This window comes from Diorhabda sublineata, chromosome X, assembly GCF_026230105.1.
Source record: "Diorhabda sublineata isolate icDioSubl1.1 chromosome X, icDioSubl1.1, whole genome shotgun sequence".
Lineage (NCBI taxonomy): Eukaryota > Metazoa > Arthropoda > Insecta > Coleoptera > Chrysomelidae > Diorhabda > Diorhabda sublineata.
The window spans coordinates 32,569,914-32,586,625 of NC_079485.1; the positions used below are offsets into that span (position 1 = coordinate 32,569,914).

The 16,712-nt window shown below is 31.6% G+C and overlaps 1 protein-coding gene across 3 annotated transcripts in view; it reads right to left on the reverse strand.

Annotated features, from left to right (window-relative positions):
* Nucleotides 1-16,712, reverse strand: part of LOC130450958 (solute carrier family 12 member 6) — a 70,480-nt gene that overhangs the window by 18,833 nt on the left and 34,935 nt on the right. The gene's annotated exons all lie outside the window — the stretch shown is intronic.

Here is a 16,712-nt window from a genome sequence, read left to right on the forward strand (position 1 = left end):
CTCCAGCGTAATCTCTACGTGAACGTGATTCTAAATTAGATGCCAGGAATTTATTTCCGTAACTTTTCAAAATATTGAGATCCTTTCGAAATAAACTTTAAAAAAAAACAAGGAATCTTCTTAAGAAAATACCATTAATAAACTTTCTAAGTAGAACTTGTTCTAGAAGTTGTCAAATTTTAACTGTCCATAAATTAATTTCATAAATTGGAGCAAGAGAGAACATTAAAATTAAGTAAAATAATTTAAAGTAGTACAATAATCACCGAGTGTGATTTTCGGTTTGGGTTTGTATTAGAGAACAAAATCAAAGTTGTATTTGAAAGGTTCCATTGCGATCGAACATATTCAATTTATACAGCTGTGAAATTATTCGAAAATGTCTGAATGCCTTTGAAAAGTTAACATTATAATAATGTTTTGTCTTATTTTTCAAATTAAAGACGTTGGAGAATTTTTCAATCGGATTTCTACGACATAAAATCCGAACTTATACAAAACAAATCATTTGGAATGGGTCATTTAACCAGTATGTAACTGACTTACATATTTTTGTACTTTTTTTTATTCAATTACCTACTCAATTTTACATCAATACGTACTGGTATAATAAATAGTATATAAAGAGTATCCTGCATTTGGGTTGAAGCGGATTATACTGAAACAAATTGAGCTGTAATGGTTTGATTGCTAGAAGGAATTGAAGAATCCTGGATAATCAGCATAAGTTGTGATAGACAATTTTTTGAAAATACTAACTGACCCGGCAAACGTTGTTTTGCTATATAAATTATTTCTAGGGAATTTCTAGTGTAGAAAAAAAAAATAACTAACTTATTGTAAGTGTGTAAGGATGTGGTATAATGTGCGATAGTCATTGCAAATGCCAATCTAATCGGAAACTGAATACGTTTAAATTGAATTGGCACATCTGTAGGTTTAATAGGGATTAAAGGTATTAATATATTTTCACCTCGGAACTTGCCATTTAAAATGCTGGCTTCGATAACGTTTTTCATTAATTTTTTAATGACTAATCGCGTACCGTTGCACAGCCGTGGCGGGTTCAAATTACGAAGCAAAATAATCGGAGATCCAACCTTCAGTTGTAAATTAGGCGGTGGCATGCCTGGCAAATCCAGTGAGTTTAAAATCTCTGTTGGAAAATTGCATCGCATACTATTGTATCTTCAGATTCAAATCGTCAACGTCCACATTTTTTGTCGCTAAAATTTCTCTTTCTGCAAGCCATTCATGATTTATATACTGTGTGTGTACATCGGGAAATATTTGTTTAATGTACAGAAATCGGTCGGTAATTTTACGCATCCAGTTTAATCTATAGTAACTTTTCCATCGCCGATATCTAAGAGTTGTTTTGAGAATGTTCCAGCGGATGGATCTTGAAGTATTTGAACGCACATAGTTACTTTCAGCTGTAGTTTCAGCTGTACTGTATTGTACTTACATCAGCGTTGAACGTGGAACATTCATCCCAGATGATAATTTTACACTGTGGCCATGGATGATTGTTTTTTTATGTTGCACACTGCGTCAGTTAGGGATGGACAACCCTTATCACTTAGGGGTATGAAAAATAGATAGTAGCCTATTCGCAGACTATAAAATTTGATAGAAATTGGTCAGGCCGTTTCGGAGGAGTATGGTAACTAAAATTGTGACACGAGAATTTTATATATACGAGGATGTATTGATATCTAGTTAGCCCAGACCAGTTCCTTGCATAATCAAATATTACGTTACCATATAAACGAACAATAATAACTTATTAGAAGTGTCAGTGTAAAGTTTGACGTCACAAAAGTAAACTAGAGTTACGCAATAAAGAAAAAAGATATTGTGAAAATCGAAAAATTATATTTAAAACTGTATTTAAAAAGGTTAAGAGGTAAGCAGATTTACGAAGATATGCTTGATACCCTTGGTGATCAATGTCCTCCGTGAAAAATTGGAGTGCAAGCTTCAAAAGAGGTAAATTTTAAATTTTCTATTGAAGATGATGACTGATCGGGAAGGCCAGTTTCTGTGTCAGTCCCCGAAAATATCGATGCAGTTCACGACATGATTTTATCAGACCGTCGAATTGGGCTTAAACTGACTATTTCATACGAACGCGTTCATCATATAGTTCACGTCAATTAGGACATGATAAAAATTGCTGCAAAATGGATCCCCAAATGTTTGAATACTGACCAAAAGCGTGCAAGGGTAGAAGAATCGCGTTCGATCTGTGCTCGATTTGAGAACGATGTAGACTCCTTAAACCGAATTGTTACTGTGGATGAGATTTGGGTACATTTCTACGATCCAGAAACAAAGCAACAATCGATGGAATGGCGACACTCCGGTTCTCCAAGACCTAAGAAGTTTCGTGTCTAAAAATCTGCTGGAAAAGTTAAAGAGAAAAGACGCGTAAAGCTATCCAAAGGTGTTTTGTTTTTGCAGGACAACGCCCCTGCATATAAATCTCATGTTACCATGCAAAAAATTATTCACCAGATTTGGCTCCGTGCAACAATCATCTCTTTCCTCAACTGAAAAAAAGTTTAAAAGGTCGTAAATTTTCTTTGGTAGCGAGGAGGTAATAAAAGTTGTGGAGGTCTGGTTTGCAGAGCAAGAAGAAACATTTTTTTTGAAAGGTCTAGAGACGTTGCAGGTTTGCTGTAATAAATGTATACAAATAAGAGGAGAATATGTTGAGTAATAAACTATTTTGACATTGAAATATTGTTCTATAGTAGGTTAGGAATTTTTCAATATATCCTCGTAGCTGCGCTGGATCGACATTTGGGTTGAAGCGGATTATACTGGAATAAATTAAGCTGTAATAGTTTATTGCATGAAGGAATTGAAGAATCCTGGATAACCATAAGTTGTTATAGACAATTTTTTAAAATATTAAAATATATTTTTTAGAAAAGATCATGCATTTTCACTTTTTCACCAATTTTCACACAATTATTTTTATTTAATCCCAATATAGCTTTCAATACTAATAAAACAGCAATTAGTTTTAGTTTGGTTTGCACAAATTTAAAGAATAATAGGTAATTTTCACTTGAAATTCTAATGCAATTAATAACTATGTTGTGTATACAGAAATGGTAATGAAGTTTGAGGATATGTCCCTTTTCATCTGTCACATATAAATTTCCTGTATAATTTGACCAATAAAAGAGCGTGATTAACGATATAAACATGATTTGAACGACCGGGTCTCTATTTATAAATATATCTCATTATTTGTAGTAAAGCTGCCATTAGTCTGCATTATGAAAATGAGACTATGTTAAATTGCCTACAAATCCTGTTAGCTTTTGTTTAAGCCTCAATTTCGATAAGTTTATTTTATATTTTATTTGCTCTTATTACACCTATCTAAATACTAAAAGTTTTTTGTTATTTAAATTATTTGCACAAAGGTTCAGTATTGACTACCTGATTGTGTATTGAAAAATCAAAGGAGCTGATCTTTCATCTTATAAGAGCCTCATCAAGACGTTCTTGTAGTTTGTTCTCTATTGAGCTTTCAAGCAAATTTTACACGAAAATCCCACTTCTACTAAATATGCCATACCAGCAAATATCGTTTGTAATCTTATTCATTACATTCATCAAATTATATACGTTTTAAATGAAAAATATTCGAATGAAAAGAATAATTCAACATTTTAAATAATATAAAATATTATATAATTAAATAAAAAAAAATAAAATACATCTTAATTCTTATTCTGTACGAATAAAATTATTTGGCTCCAATAATTTAAAACATTGAGGCACTTATTTATACATTTTCAATAAATGGTGAAATTATGATAGAAACTGAAATTAATCTATTAATGCTTTCTTTTTAGTTATAATATCAATCATGTATATTTTGAAATATATTTAAACTTATCTTCAATAGCTCAGTCTGTTCGCCATTAAGGAACTTTTCAATACATCGCAATTTGAAAGTTTTCTGAACAACTTTGAAAGCTTTTGGTTTTTTCTTCTTTTAAGTATTTTTCATCAAACTAAGCTTTCTGCGCGTTTTTTTGACGATCAATGTTCACTTTAAACGTCAAAGTTATAACTGCTTAGACAGAACTTTAGAACAGACTTTCAACAATTTTTTCTAATTATTTTCTACTTACAGCTCAGCATTAAGGTTTAAGTTCCTCAATTTTTTTATACCAGGTTATTACCGATTATGTTAGCTATTATATTACTATCTAAAAAATTACAGCTCAGTGGAATACAGAATATGTATAATTAACTTTAAAAGAAAGCCTTTAAGGAAACTTTATGATAGATTCTGGTCAGATTCCACGAGAATATAGATGATGTGCCTAATTGGATACCATTTAAATTCGTTTAAACGGGTGGTACATATCAATTCTCGATACTTCCTTAACAATATGATTAATTATTATTTTATTTTTAAACCCTCGCAATTAACTTTATTTACATATACTTGTGAATATTAGAATATTATATAAAATATAAAATTAATTTGAATGTAACATTAGGTTATTTTATAACCTAAATTTGAATCAAGCATTTAACAAACTTGTGACTTGCTTTAATTAAAAATTACATAAATATATCGAAACTATGAAGATGTCCATCCATATATATTTGTATCGAGATTACAAAAAAAAATCGTGTAATTATGAAAAAGAACAGAAACTTGCGTTTAATGAAGAATCAAGTATTAGAAATATGTCGAAGCTCTCCGATATAAAACATTTCACCTGAATTGGCTCAAGTGGTCTCTACATTAAATATTAATACAAGCAGTCAGTTCAAGAGAATTGATGGTTTGTTTGTTTGGAAGATGCCCTGTGCTGAAGCAATTTCTTTACGGTATGAAACATATCTGAATTTCATAAGTTTCGACCAGTTTCACGAAATGCTCGATAGAACTACTAACGAAATGGAATATATTAGAAATAAAGACGGTTCTGGAAGTTATGTTTTTTGGAATGTTGTATTCAACATCAAAATGTTATATGAATCATCAAAAATTAATTTCACATAGATCAAAAATCTATTAAACGTTTTATTACTGAGGCAGTGAAAATAAAAATGCATTTTATTGAGATATAAGTCATAAATTGAACATTATGTTTAAATTTTAGCTTAGGTACTTACATAAACTGGTCATAGGTTGATTGTTTAAAACGAATAAACTGTTAATCCATATTAAACAACGGCTCTGAGAGAAAAACAAATAATATGATCAAAGTACACAAGATAAACGTTTCTCATCCTCGAGAAAGTAGACATTAAGGAGATTTAGAACATTTAAAAAGCTCAGTGAATACAACTATTAAAGATCATGTAGTTTCTGTTTTGAAAAGTTGGATAATTTCGTTCCGTATTTCTTATTTATATCGTGAACTTATTTTATTCAAATGAAACAAATTAGGTTTTAAAGGAATTTATTAAGTGAGTCAATTATTATCACATAAATAACCAACCTATTCAACATGCAAAATCAATAATATAACGGTTACTTCTAACTATTAAGGAATCCACAATATGGTTTAAAAAGTCAGTCTAAATATATTTGTTTCTTCTCTATTTTTTAAATTTTTGTTTTGTTTTCCTTCGTATTTACTGAAAGTTTACTATTGTTGTTTTTTGTGTTTTGTTATTTAGATGACTGGTACTGAACTCAACGGGCACACCTAGTGTGGTGAAATTTTCAAAAAATCGATTTTTTTTTCCATATTTCGATAGGTTATACCTCTAAAAATACCATACTAAAATTTTAGGCAAGAAACCCCTTTTCTTAACTGAACTGATATCTGAGACCCCCGTAATTACTTTACAATTAATTAAAAAATTCTATCTTTATTTTTTTTTCTATTGATACAAAATACTTACTAATTTAGAAACTTTGCGGTTGGTTAAGTGAGTGAACTTAACATTCTTTAGTCATTAAAATTTATGAAAATAAATATACACATCTCCAAGTCTTGGCCCCCTTTGGTAAATATACGCAAGTTTATTTTAATTTGAGGATTTTTTGTTTGCAAATACTTGTTTATCTTATCCTACAAATAAAAACAATTACAAAGCAAAAACTTGTATTCGTGTAAAAATAAGCAGAATTTTGTAAAATAAAACCGAAAAAAAAAACAAAATAAAATCTTTTTTTAAGAAAAAAATGTTAATACTGGAAATAACATAACTTAATAACTTGTGTTTACACCTCTTCTTGTAATTAATTCTCCAACGCGTCTTGGCATGCCACGAATTAGCTCATCAATAACATTATTGGGCATATTGCTCCACTCTTTTTGAGCAGCTGCAGTTAGGTCCCGGAGAGTTAAAGGGGGGTTTTCTCTATTGGATATTGCTCTGCCAAGATAATCCCATACATGTTCGATGGGATTCATGTCTGGCGAGTTTGCTGGCCAGTTTAATCTTTGGATATTTCCCTCTTGTAGCATATTCTATAACCTTGGTACGCGATGTGGTCTGGCATTATCATCTTGAAAAATGAGAAATTTGCTCCAGATTCGTTGCGCAAAGGTTGTACGATTGCTTGGATAATGTTTTGAGCGTATATGGCACCGGTCATTGTTCGCTCAATAAGAATAAGGGGAGTGCGGCGATAATACATTATACTCCCCCAAAACATAACTGATCCACCTTGATAAGGGACAACGCCTCTTGCGAAAATTAGTCGCTCTCGTCTACCTGGGCCTCTTCAAATTCTTTCCCAGCGACTATCACTCTGTAGGCCAAATCGTGACTCGTCAGAAAATAAGACGTTGCACCATTGGGGTAAAAGCCAATTCCAGTGCTCTTCCGCCCATTGGCGACCTTCAGCTCTATGTCGAGGTAGAAGTCTAGGTAACCTTAAAGGTCTTTTTGCCCTGAGATTTAAAGAATGTAACCTCCTTCTTATGGTACTTCTCGAAATTACTCTTCGGTAGGTATGCAAAAAATGACTTCGAAGGGCTGTTACCGTTATTCTTCGGTTTCTTCAAGTTAAATTAGCCATATACTGATCTTCCCTCTCTGAAGTCACTCTAGGTCGACCAGACACCGACCTTCGTGCAACGCCACCAGTTTCTTGAAAAAGGGTCACTACCTGCCTTATCGAAGTTCGCGGCATATTTAAACGCTTAGCAATCTCATGATTTGAGAAACCCTCTTGGTGTAGGGCCACAATTCTTGCTCGATCAAATTGAGAAATCGGATTTCCTGGCATCTTAGACACACTACAATTCAAAACTGACTTCTTTCACAAAATTCTGAATATTTTCATACGAAAACAAGTTTTTGCTTCCTAATTGCTTTTATTTGTATGATAAGATAAGAGGGTATTTATAAACAATAAATGCTGAAATTAAAATAAACATGCGACAAATAAACAAGGGGAGCCAAGACTTTTGGAGGTGTGTGTACAATAAAACTCAGTAAATATCAAGTGTAATTAATAATTAATAATACAAGTTACGTAAGAATACTTGAGTAGGAATTATTTTTTGAAAAAACATTATCTTACAGGAATTTTTCACGCTTTTTAACTAGTCAAGTTATTCATCTTTTACGTACGTGTGCACGCTTATCGATTGTTAAGTTTTTTTAAAAGTACAAGAATGATACTTCCTACTAAAATATTAGTCATTCTCATAACAAGTCGGTACCCCTAGAACAAGTTATACAGTATCTAAAAAAATTTAAATAAGAACTCGGGTTAGTTAATACGGGCCGATTTTTAGACGTCGTCGACCCCCAAAAACAGTTTTCGTTTATGTCGACTCCTTGGAAACCGATATCGACCACTTTGGCAACCTCTGTCTTAAATAGTTTTTGAGTTACAGCCATTTAAAAGAGTAGCCGCTCGGCAGTTCGGAGTCTGCCGTCTATTCCAACCTTTGTAATACGATTCCGGTCTCTATTGTGATCCTCCAGGTATACAGAAATATATAAGTATAATTATTTCGGTATATTTTTCGTTTACTACCACGTCACGTATTTTCGGAGCCAGATAAGTATGATTTTAATCCATTTATAACAGTGAAAACGATTATTTTATTTTTAAACGCGTTTTTCTTGTAACAGTATTTTTCGAATTTGCTATTACGGAGACAAATGATGCGACCGCTATCAAATGTTTTTTGCATCTTCTCTATATAGTTCTCCATATGATGACTCTCCAGTTTTTCGATCTTAGCAAAAATCGAATTTCGGCAGGCCAAAAACGACCAAAATGTTGGGTAAAATTTAACTTTTTTTTTCAACATGCCGCCATTTTGTCGATTTTTTATTTTTTTGTTCGCCCGAGTGTCATATGTTTTAGTTTAACGAGAATTTTTTTTTGTTAGGTTTTATCAACGGAGTAGGCTGCAATCACTCCAGTAGTGGAGGACCTTTTTTTGGCGCCGCAGGAGATCGCATGTCATTTTAAAAATATTTAATATTTTATTTCAAAAATTTTACTGTGTATTTTCAAAACATGTATAAATATATCCTCGAAATTTTAAAACGATTGATTTACTAGTTTTTTTTAATGCCTAAAAATTGCCTTTTTTAGGCTGTCACACTAGGTGTGCCCCTCAATTTTGCATAAGATATTTGTCACGAGTAAAATTATTTGTTATTAGTAATATTTAGTGCAGTTTCATTTCATTCTAAATGTTTTTATATAAAAATATATTAATAGATTTTTGTGTCAATCTGGGTTCATTTGTTTTCTTAAGATAAGTATTTTTTCTTCAATGTTTTAAAAAATATTTTAGTTATTTTCCCAAATTTCTCTCTAAGTTTTGATAGATATTTTTGGAATTAACTCACCTGCCTATGCAAAGTATCAGGAATAAGAGTGAATACGTATTACCTTGAATAAACGCTGAAATATACAGATACTCAAGAATGATGTATTTTGTAAGTAAGCCCTCAACGAAAATAAAGTTGAGGCATGAATAACAATATGATTACGCTTTGTAATAGTTATTTGCTGAATAACTTGATATCAAAATAATTATGACATTACCTTATTTTTCTTTATTCACATGGATACGTAAATACTTCGACAATAAAAAATTTTATCTAAGAACGTTTGTTCTTTAATATAGCTTTTCCTGTAACAGGAATATGCAGATATCCTGGTTACCGGTTGACTTTAATTATAATTTTTAGTCATGACATTATTGTGGTAGATGCTATTCTTATAAATGAAAAGAATGTTTTATTAATGCATTAAAATTAATTGGCAATAATAGTATTCAGGGTCTTGCATAATGTAAACACTTCGTGCTTTTAACAGTACGCTATTATAGTAGCCCATAGTAGATTAGATAGCACATATGAAATATTACGCTCTACCATTCCATCCTACCATTCCTACAATTTTCCCCAACTCCGAATTGTTAGTTTACCATATACACAGGCTTGTCGCTATATGAGTCTAATTACAGCAATAATATCACGTCACAGCAATAAATCAGCCTGGCTCTTGAGTAAGGAACTGAATTGATGTCTGGCAAATGAATTTTGTACTTATGTATATATAAATAGAACTAAATTGAAATTTGATCCAAACTAAAACGGTATGGAATTTTTATTTTTCGTTCGTAAAAATGAAGATTTACCCATAGAGTTAATAGAGAAAATGGCATATAAAAGGAATTGGACTATTGGAAGAGAAAGAAAAAACATCGGTTTACCACTTCCTACCTTTCTCTACTCGATATTGAAATTAAAACTTTTTATTCCCCTCCTCTACCTGAATAAGTTTGTGTGACTGAGAAAAACACATTTCTTTGACAAAAATTGATTTTATTCATCAATATTATCTCCTTCAAAAACAACACAATCATTCCAGCATTTCTCTAACTTCTAGATGCCGTGTTTGTTGAAGCATTTGTCTTTTGCCTCAGTTTCAGCCGTTGCTTTTTCTTTTTTTTTTGAAATCAACGAATAGCCATTAGTCACTGAGGGCCAGATTTGAACTATATGGTGGATGAGGATCAATTTAACCATAGTTGCTATTGACTTGTGAATCGTTAAAATGTCTTGGTAAAACATTGGTTTTTTATTTAACATATGAGCCCGTTTATCGTGGTTAAGTTTTTATACATAATTGTAAACACGATGCCTTCTGATATCTTTAAGGTGTCAACTATCTGACGCAACTTCAATTTACGATTAGATATAAACAATTTGTGGACTTTCTGGAATAACCACTTCAATTGGACAACCAGAACGTTCACCATAATCGATGTCTGTACGACCACGTTAAGTTCTAGTAAACCAATAACAAATGGTACTTTTCGATGGAGCAGAGTCCGGATAACAGTTTTCAAGACAGTGCTGGGCTTATCCAGTATTTTTTTTTTCATTTAGAAGCACGGTGTGTGTGTCAGTCACACGACTTGTTGTATTCCTCATTCCGAAAGCTTGACGTTATGACGATCAACTCAGAAATGAGTAGAGAGAGGTATATCGCAGTTCTTTCTCTCACTATCAACAGTTAGGATCCACTGGAACAAGCTTCCATATCTCGGTTTATCCACGATATCCGTATATTCTTAGATAATGCATAGAAAATATATGAAAGAGCCAATTTTATTTAATAATTCTGTTTTTTTTAGCTATCTTTCTCTCGTACTAATGGTTTATTCGGAATCGGTGACATTCCAGTCAATCAATACTACCTAATAGGGTCAAAAATAGATTAACTGAAATGCATCACCGACTTCATTTAATTCCCATCTTATTATTTCTAGGTGAATTATTATGACTTCCAAATTGCATCATATAATCCCATTTGCTTTTTACCTGATAACGAAAATAATAATAGTAAATCGTACATGTACTTAAATAACCTCACCTCAAGAAAGGATTTGTCAAGAATATTTAATGATGAATTGAAAAAAGTATATGTGAAAAGAAAAATGTTAAATATCGATCAAGTTATCCTGGGCCATAAAATACTGAACCTCCTCAACAAGACTTGCCGTGTGAACAAAGAGTTTAGTAAGAAACTGTGAAGTATTCTATCCACTATATGTAATGTTTAAATTCACATAGCGTTAAGTATTGTGGAAAAAACTGAGAATAACTAACAATGTTGATTCCTTAAAATTAAAGTACTTAATTTGATGTTGGTTTTTATTTTAAGGCCTCCGACCAAGTGAGAAAATAAAATTAAAATAAAAATGGTGATTTTGTCTGGTTTTGTAGTGTTTGAATTACTACAAAACCCATCCACTTTTAATAAGGAAGTTAAATTAAATATATTTCCCAAGCTTATAGAGCGTCTGGTTTTTACTTGTGATAAAAACCATTTATGTAATTATTATCTAATCGCTTCAAACGAATCGATTATGTTTTGTAACAAATGTTAAAATATATTCCAGTTTAAATATTAAATTTCCTACAAATTTGTTTTTTTTAGATCGGATGGAAAATTTGGAATAACAGATTGTAAATTTGTTTATAAAACGTATAAATAACTCAACTGAAAAGGTTGAAATGATCTCTGGAAGTAAAATGGTGTTTATATGTTTCAATATGTTCAAAATATACTTACATTATATATTGATGAATAAAACGAATAAGAGATCTATTTTGAGAATACTATTGAAAATATTATGATTATTCTTTATAAAAACCGCGAATAAGTGAATAAATTAGAATGGAACTCATATAACTTTTCTAATATATTATATCGTGTTTATTAATCTGGATTTTCCTTAGCACGGTACTTTAATGTCACTCTATCCATCAACATTTAATACGTAAAAATACGTTCACAAACTACTAATCATCCCTCATTTAAAAATCGAAGAGAAAACTCATCTATATCCCTTAGTTCAGCTACAAGCAACAGAATTTCATAGCTACTACAAAGTGAACTCCCCGGCACACGATATGGAATCAAAAATCAATTCAACAATCCAACTGGAACCAACCCGTGTATCATTCTTCTATCGTAACATCTCCTCAAAAAAACACGGTTACCCTTTCTGAAAATCCACGACCTCTTCCGGAAACAACTTACTCATCCGAAAGTTGTAATTCCAAACATACTAAAATTGTAGTGTGTTAATTTTAACCTATTATTAAAATGTTTTGTTAAATAAAGACGAAAGTAGAGCAATTTTTATAGCTATAGTCTATTTCAGAAAGGTATAGAGTAATAAAATGGGGAATACCGTCCAGTTCGGCTCAATTCCGATGTCGGCCATAGGTAGGTCTTGAAATATTGTGTAGAGATTACTTAGGTAGTAGATTATACCGTTTAACCTTCTATTAGTGCCTTTGCCTAATTCCAACCCTATTTCAGATTCGGCTTAACCATGCGCCGTAAGGGTAATGGTGCCTTACCCAAAATTTTAGACCTTTATAAGTATATTTGTTTAGTTTAACGCATCAGTAAGATTAGTAATAAAATGGCGACATTAACACCAACGAAAAGATGTTCCAATAATTCTCCACTATCAGTAAACTTATTTTTTTTAACGTACACGATTGCATAAAATAGGATTACCCGAAATTTACTGTACAAGAAACTGTCGATCGATGTTCCCGAATAACTGGAGTTGGGAAGTCCATCGTTTTTAAATTATTGCGGGGGAGAAAGATAGCAGGCCAAGTGGAACCTCCCAAGAAAAGTCCAGGCAGACCAGTAAAAGTCCTTGATGATGACACCAAAAGTATAATTTTATTTGTAAAAAGAAATACCCACCCTAGATAAGATTTAACCGTAAATCACTTCTACTGGAAAGCGATGAAATTGTTTGCTGGCGACGAAAATACTTAAGAAGTATAAAGCAGTACAGAACGGAGCAGAAGAAAATCTTTTATCTTGATGAGACGTGGATTAATGAAGGTTATACAGTACCAAAAATGTAGCAGGACAAAAATATAACCAGTTCTAGTCAAGTTTTCATGGAAGGCCTGTCAACGGGTATTAAGGTGCCTTCAGGTGAAGAGAAAAGACTAATAATCGTCCATATTGGAAGCGAAGAGGGATTTTTAAAAGAAGGTTTGCTAATCTTTCTGTGGTACTACGAGGACATGGATTCGGATGTTTTTGAAGACTATTTTGGTGAAATGTTGAAATAACTTCCGGCTGATTCAGTAGTACTTATGGATAACGCAAGTTATCATTCTCGACGCATAGAGAAGACTCCAACTTCATCTTGAAGAAGACAAGATATTATTGACTGGTTAACCACCAAAAGTATGGAATTTGAAGATAATTTGATAAAGAAGGAACTATTAACTATAGCAAATTTACACAAACATCGTTTTATGGAATACGTCGTGGGAGATATAGCAGAAAAACACAGTGTAACTGTGCTACGCAAAACCACCATACCATTGCGAACTAAATCCTATAGAACTTATATGGGCGCAAGTGAAAGAATTTGTAGCAAGACACAACACGACATTAAAAATGAAAGACGTTAAGCTACTGTTTGATCAAGCCATTAAGGAGGTGACACCAGAGAACTGGCGAAAAGCAGTCCAGCATGTCATTAAAGAAGAGGAGAAAATGTGGGAAATCGACTACTTAATCGATCGGACCGTCGACCCGTTAATTTAACGTCAAGAGGAGATGACAGTTCATTAGATGACGAAGAATATTATGAATTTTTATAATTTAATTTATGTATAATGTTCAATAAAAAATAAGTGTACCTAATACTATGTACATAATGCCTAATTTTTATTCTGTTAAAATAAAATTCTTTCCTTTTTACGAGTATCCTACCGGCACGCCTTTGGCACACAATTTTCAGTGTTAGTGAATGGATAACAATAGGCTACACTCATAAATTGACCCTAGCCCGGGTGGTACTACCCGCACTTGATAAAAAAAATTTTTACAATGAAATCAATGCCAAACTATGAAAGTGGCTCAAATCTGTGGTCCCTAGTGAGTTTTTATTGCTCTATACATTTCTGAAATAAACTATAAATGGATTTCGAAAATATTATCATTTGTTGTGAAGAATGTTTCTTAATAGATTTATGTATCCATAAAATTGTAAATTTAAAATAGAATTTAGAAATGCGTTCTCTAGCATTGTATACGCATATCCTTAAAATCAACAATCAATTATACATTGTATTGATATACGTATAATTATCAACGTAGAAAAATGATCTAAATTTTTCTCAAGTTTTGAGTGACCCATGAATCATTCTGAGAATCTGTTTTTAAATAAAAACTATTCATGAGGGCAGGTTACTATGTAAATAGTTTTCGCAAACAATCCATTAAGAGATCGTAACCATCCACTAAATTAAGTAGTTTTATGATAATCACTTCGCAGATTTCAGATTGAATACTCTTTTCTCATTACTTAAATAATAATCAATGTTAAGCAATCTACAGAGTCTTTTATATTTCTCAGGGTATGACACAATTTATATATTCATCTAATGAATTAGTACATGATTATATACAAAATACTACCCCGTTTAATCAACAGCAAGTGATATTAATAAGATATTCGAGTCATCATTGGTTATTAAAAACTTCTTATTTACCACGAGCCCCGTCTCATTTCAGTTGGCCCAATTGAAAAAAAATTACTAATTATTGCTTTTTCAGCAAATTGTTTCGTTTTGAGCACTTTATATTTTCTATAAACATTTTAGATACTTTTACAGGAGTTACAAGTCTTAACATATGTTATAATTACAAACCAAAAAAAAATACAAAACCAAAAGTAATCAGAAAAGCTTAAATATTAAACATACTTTTAAAAGTTACCATCCCCTTTATATTTAATAACAGCCGTAATTCTTTGATGCATGGTGTTTATTAAATTCTGGCAGTATTCGGGAGTACAATCATCCCAAATTTCTTGTAGTCTTTCTTTTAATTCCATGACAGTTCTAGCTGGATTTGCATGCAACTGCTTTTTCATTTCATTGTGCCAAAGTGCTTCTATTGGTGATAAATCTGGACTACTAGAAACCCACTCTGAAAGTGGAATATTGTTGTCCGAGAACCATTTTAAGGCCATTTTTGACTTATGGCAAGCTGCTCCATCTTGCCGAAAAATAGAGGCTTTCCCAGCGGTTAAAATTACTTCTCTTATTGGCAACAATGATTCCTTTAAAATATCCTGGTACTTTTCAGTATTGACAATCCGTTTATGAAATGCAGTTTTCCCACTCCTCTTGAAGATATCGAGCCAAACACAATCACAGATGTCGCCGGAAATTTTACTTTTCGTTTCAAACAATCTGGATGGAAAGCTTCATTTTTTGTCGAATAACTCTACTTCGATCGTCACCCAACAAAACGAGACTCATCACTTCAATGTATACAGCTCTACTGTTCAAAATTACAATTTTTATGCTCTTTGGCCCATTTATGTCTATTTTTCTTTTGTATTTGAGTCAATAATGGCTTCTCCTTGGCCTATGTAAAGAAAATTTGACATGTTTACAACTTTCGGAATTTCTGAGTTCTTTTTCCCATTTTTGAATAAGTTTATTATGATTAAACGAATTTTTTCATTAATAACTTTTCCTCTACCCATTTTAAAAATTATACTCACCTTATTACTTCAAAAATCTATCTGTCACTTAAAAAAACATTTTGTGAAAATATCACTTACACAGCCTCTACTTATTATTTGCGTATTTTAGACCTAATGAAACTTTGAACACAGTTAATTGCACTTATTTTAATAATATTTAATTAAATAAGTTTAAAACAAGCACAAAGTATTTCAATCTAATTTTAATATCAAGTTGAAAGATTAAAGGGTATAATAAAATACGAGTAGGTTATATACGTTTCAGTCCTTAAGGATTTCAAGGCTAAGAGGTATTAGATAGAGACGTAACTAATAAAGGTTCTTCCCAAAAAGGGATGTACCCGATATCGCTAAATGAACATTTTGAAACTGATGCAGATAAAAAATAAGGGTAATTATCTAGATTGGGTTACACCCCTCCGATTTCGTTAAAATTTTAGTATTTGTTTTTGTTTATTCGTGTTTGACATTGAATTAGATAAAATTCTATGAATTTTTGTGTATCATCAAATCAAAATTTTCAGCGTAATTTTCTTTATAACATACTAAAATTTTAACGAAATCGGAGGGGTGTAACCTAATCTAGATAATTACCAAAATAAGTAAACGAGATAAATAATGATAATGTATAACTAAAAACACAAAAATAGATGTTTTTCCAATATTTATAATATTTGTCAAATAAATAATATAGCTAAACCAAATAAAAATGATGTACAAATCACTAAGCCCAGGTATTCATATAAAAATAAGAAAATTCTAAATATATTGCAGTTTTTCATTCGATCAAAGAGAAAATGATCTTTAATATTAAAAGATCGTGCGAAAGAAGATGTATATGAAAAACAAATACATTTGCTCCTTCTATTACTTCATCCTATCTTCTTCAATCTCATCTTTTAGGTTCCCTTTTATCTGGTATTTACGTATATTAAAAAAACTGGTTACTCTAAAGTAGAATTGAATTTATGATGACTTTTTTACATAACCTTTGCTCTATGTCAAGCTATAGAACCTAATATGGTATTCTATCGATAACCTAAAAAATGCAAAGCTCTAATTATTACATGATATAAAATTCAATAACTTAGAAGTATCAGTCAAAAAAGTAAACCAGAGTTACGTGATAAATTAAAAAAAAAGATATCCAATTGGACTATCGAGCCATTATCA